Here is a 4,230-nt window from a genome sequence, read left to right as displayed (position 1 = left end):
AGGGCTGGAGCAGCTCTGCTCTGGAGACAGGCTGGGAGAGTTGGGGTTGTTCAGCCTGAAGAAGAGAAGGCTCTGGGGAGACCTTAGAGCTCCTTCTGGTGCCTGAAGGGGCTACAGGAAAGCTGGGGAGGGACTTTAGACAAGGACTGTGAGTGATGGGATGAGTGGGAACTCAAGCTGCAAGGGATTGAAATGAGGTGTTGGGAAGCAATTCTTTGCTGTGAGGGTGGTGAGACCCTGGCCCAGGTTGCCCAGAGCAGCAGTTGCAGTTTGTGGTTCCATGTCCGAATGGAGATACGTGGTGAATGGTGTCCCTTGTGGTTCCATGTTGTTTGTTATCTTCATCAAGGGCACCAACAGTGGGCTCGAGTGCCCTCAGCAAGTCTGCAGGTGATGGCAAAGCTGCATGATGCAGCTGGTTCACTAGAGGACAGAATGTCATCCAGAGGGACTGGGACAGCCTGGAGAAGTGGGCCCATGTCAGTCTTCTGAAATTAAAGAAGGCCAAGTGGAAGGTCCTGCGCACAGGTCAGGGCAATCCCCAGTATCAGTTCAGGGATGAAGGCCTGGAGGGAGCTGTGCCCAGCTCTGGGGTCCTCAGCACAGGAACAACATGGGACGGGTTAGAGCAGGTGACCATGAAGGTGGTCAGAGGGATGGAGGATCTCTGCTGTGGGGAAAAGCTGAGTGAGTTGGGGCTGTTCAGCCTGGAGAGGAGGTGGCTGCAGGGAAACCTTTGTGTGGTCTTCATGTATTTCAATATATGAAAGTGGTTTCTGAGAAAGATAGGACGCAGGGCAATGGTTTTAAACTTAAAGAGGGCAGGTTTAGATTGGTGATAATGAACAACTTCTTTACGAGGGTGGTGAGACATGGAAGCAGGTTGTCCAGAGAATCCGTGGATGTCCTATCCCTGGAAGCATTCACCCAGGAAGTCCCTTGCACAGTCCAGCTCAGCCATCCCCCTCCTGGTGCTTTTGTCCAGCCATGAAGGGTTCCCTGAGCCCAGGCCTGTAATTCCTCCATGTAGGGCCTGGGGGCATCCTGGCAGTCCTGGCAGCAGCCCCCCCCCTCCTGGCCTCCTCCAGTCTCCGTGGCAACCACAGACACAAATACCATGGCAACCCCATGGCAACAGCAGAGGCGATGCCACCAGTTCCCACTGCCGGAGGTGGGCGGATGCCTGGGCATGCTGAAGCCAGACATCTCTTCTGTACTTCATGGCCACCACTCTTACAGCCTTGCAAGTGGTGACCACCAGTAGCTCCAGATAGAGGTGAAAGGATTGTCCTACTGCCCTGAGGTGACCAATATCATAATCTCAGACTCATTCATCAGTGTAATCCCAGGGCTGGGGGAGATGATCATCCAGCCCAGCACAGGTCTGCCTCTGCAAATCTGCATCAGCTGCCTCATGGCCAGTCTGGACCCCAGGGAGCCCCTTCCAGAGGACAATTAATTTCCCTGGGAGACGAGCCAAACAGAACTGAAAGGCATTCTCCGAAGTGGGGTGTTAGAGAAGGGCTTTGAGTTTACTCCAAGCCCCTGGCAGGATCTCAGCTCTGCTGGGCAGATGGAACCCACCGTGGCTGGACCAAGGCACCAGGAGGCTGTGGCTGCCCCATTCCTGGAAGTGTTCAAGGCCAGGTTGGATGAGGCTTGGAGCAACCTTGTCTAGTGGGAGGTGTCCTGCCCATGGCAGGGGGTTGGGACTAGATGATCTTTAAGAACCCTTCCCACCCAAACCAGTCTGTGGTTCCATGAGCCCTGAAGGCCTGACCCTGCTACTCCCCAGGGCTCAGGAATGATGAGGTGCTGGCAGGGTCCCCACAGTGCTCACATGGGTGCTGATGATCCCAGCAGGGTGCACCAAATCACTGGCACTTGTCTCAGCTTCTGCTGACAGCTCCCAAAAAACACCCATGCATCAGGAATCTTGCTCTGGCATCCCACCCATGGCTCAGCACCCTGCTCTGCCATGACCGGTGTCTCCTCATCCCTACCTGCAGCAGTCACTCACCCCCCTTCATCCTCCTTTCTTTAGGGGTTTGGATCCTGAGCCACTTGAGAAAAGGATTTTTTCATCCCCTAAAAGTGAAAACAAGATTAATTATCACAGTAATTAATGAAATAACTGCTTTGCTGGAACTTGCTTTAGGTTGTGGGGCACAAGGGGAACACCAAACTCCTGGGGTGCTGCAGGGGGCCAGAGGGTTTTTCTCCAGCTCTGGTTGGCCGACCTGAAGATGGCAGCAATAAAACATGCAGCATCCCTCTACCTGCTTGGGAGCGAGTAGGGTTGGCTCCATCCAACCCTCCTGACTCCAAGGACACCCCCAAATGACCTCTCCTCCCACCTTCTCCCCACTTCTCCCCAACGCCCTGGTGCGACGCAACTTCTTCTGCTTCTCCTTGGTCCCCCCCCCCCCCCCCCAACTCCTGCCCCAAACATCTGCTGGTGGTTCTGGAGCTGCAACCAGTGTCTTCCTCCATCACCTCCACCCTGGCCAAAGTAAGTTGGTGCCTTTCTCTTTCCATCAGCCCCATGCTGGGATGCTCGAAACCGTTTCCCAAGCACCGTTCCCTGGTGATAGGAGAGGTGCTATTAATAAATCCCGTTGGATTTGATCGCTTCTCTCTGTGCCGGGGTGTGTGTGGGGGGGAAACCTGTTTCTCATGAGCGTTTCGTAGCTACGCGCTGCCCCGGGTGCAGGAGCATGGGATGGCTCAGCAGGCTGTTCAGCCAGCTTTCCTGTAAGTCCCGGGGATGAATCCACCGGGGGCTTGGGGAGGGGGCTCTTGGATGAATTTTTGGCAGGGGGAAAAAGCTTGTCCTGTTCCATGGTGAAAGGGGGCTGCACGGCCAGGGTTTCTCCCCAAAGTTGTGTGTGAAGCCCAGGCACCTCCTTGGGAGTGGGTGGGCGAGATGAGGAGCAGGGGAGAGGGATGGAGTGGCTGGGGGGCTCCTCAGAGCTGGTGGTCTCTGCTCCCCCCAAGGTAGCTCCATCCCTTTGATGGTATTTGAGGCATTTGAAGAGCTTGGCTGGCTTTGGGCAGGAGAGTGGGCGCAGGCTGTCACTGCTGCTCTCGCTGCGTGGGAGAGCTGCCGCCGGAGCTCCGGGCACTCCAGGCTCCTGTGCTTGGAAAAGGGTGACAGTGGTTGAACCGTGTCCATCCAAAACTCTCCCGGCTCCTGAGAGAGGGTCATGCTTATGCCCAGGTCTCTGTGCCTCTTCCCTCCGCCTGCTCTTGGGGTTGCAAGGAGGTCCTGCTGCCCCTCCGTGCCCGTGGTGTGGGGATGCTCTGACTGTTCTCCAGTAGGAAGGGACGGCGTCCGGGTTGTGCCTGGTGTAGCAGCAGTGGTTCCCAAGCATCACACCTCGAAGGGGGGGTTAATTTGGGGGCAGCAAGGGAAGCTGATGGAAAGGAGATGGGGTGAGACCTGTCTCTGAACACCTCTCTCCAAGGCAGGGGCTGCCCACGCAGGGATGACCCCACTGTGCCAGTGGTGGGGCTGGTGTGAGGGTGCAGCCATCGATGGGGTGAGGGAGCAGTGGGTTGGGGGATCCCTCAGGGTGGTACAGCTCCCCAGGACCCTGCCAGCTCCCACTCAGGGTTTTGGGAACTGCCTGACCAGCTTCACCCCACCTCTTCCCCATTCCCACTTGGCACCTCTGCCACCCTCTGAGTTCCCAGCAGCCCCACTGCATGCCATGGGGTGAGGGACATGGGGTGCACACTGTTGCTCCCCTCCTCCAGCTCTTCCTCAGCCCCTCAGCATCCCCAGCACGGCCCAAACTGTTTCAGCAGATCCCTGGGGTCAGGGTCAGGTCTTCTGTGGCTGCCCCATCCTTGGGTGTGTTCAAAGCCAGGTTAGATGGGGTTTGGAGCAACCTGATTTAGGAGATGTCCCTGATCATGGCAAGGGGCTTGGAACTAGATGATATTTAAAGTCCCTTCCCCTTCAAACCAGTCTGGGATTCCATGATTCTGGGGACCTGGGTGGGCTGGCCTTGATGTCCGGCCATGCAGTGGGTCCCCAGAGGAGCATTAAAGCCACTATTCAAGGGGTGCCCGGAGCACCCCAGAAGTCGGGAGGTGTTGCTGTGGCCCCAGGGGTGTGGCAGTGCTGGGCCGGCTGCCCCGTGACTCTGAACGTCGGCCCCAGAGGCTCTTGCACCTTCCTCCTTCCTGCCTCGGGCTCTTCCGCAATGCTGGGGCGTCCCCTGC

General features: G+C 57.2%; 1 protein-coding gene across 1 annotated transcript in view; it reads right to left on the bottom strand.

Annotated features, from left to right (window-relative positions):
* TRIM35 (tripartite motif containing 35) overlaps positions 1–4,230 on the bottom strand; it is a 33,123-nt gene that overhangs the window by 23,819 nt on the left and 5,074 nt on the right.

The sequence above is a fragment of the Chaetura pelagica genome, unplaced genomic scaffold (assembly GCF_000747805.2).
Source record: "Chaetura pelagica isolate M959 unplaced genomic scaffold, ChaPel_1.0 scaffold107, whole genome shotgun sequence".
Taxonomy (NCBI): domain Eukaryota; kingdom Metazoa; phylum Chordata; class Aves; order Apodiformes; family Apodidae; genus Chaetura; species Chaetura pelagica.
Note: the sequence above shows the minus strand (reverse complement) of the source record. Positions and strands in the feature narration are given on the sequence as shown.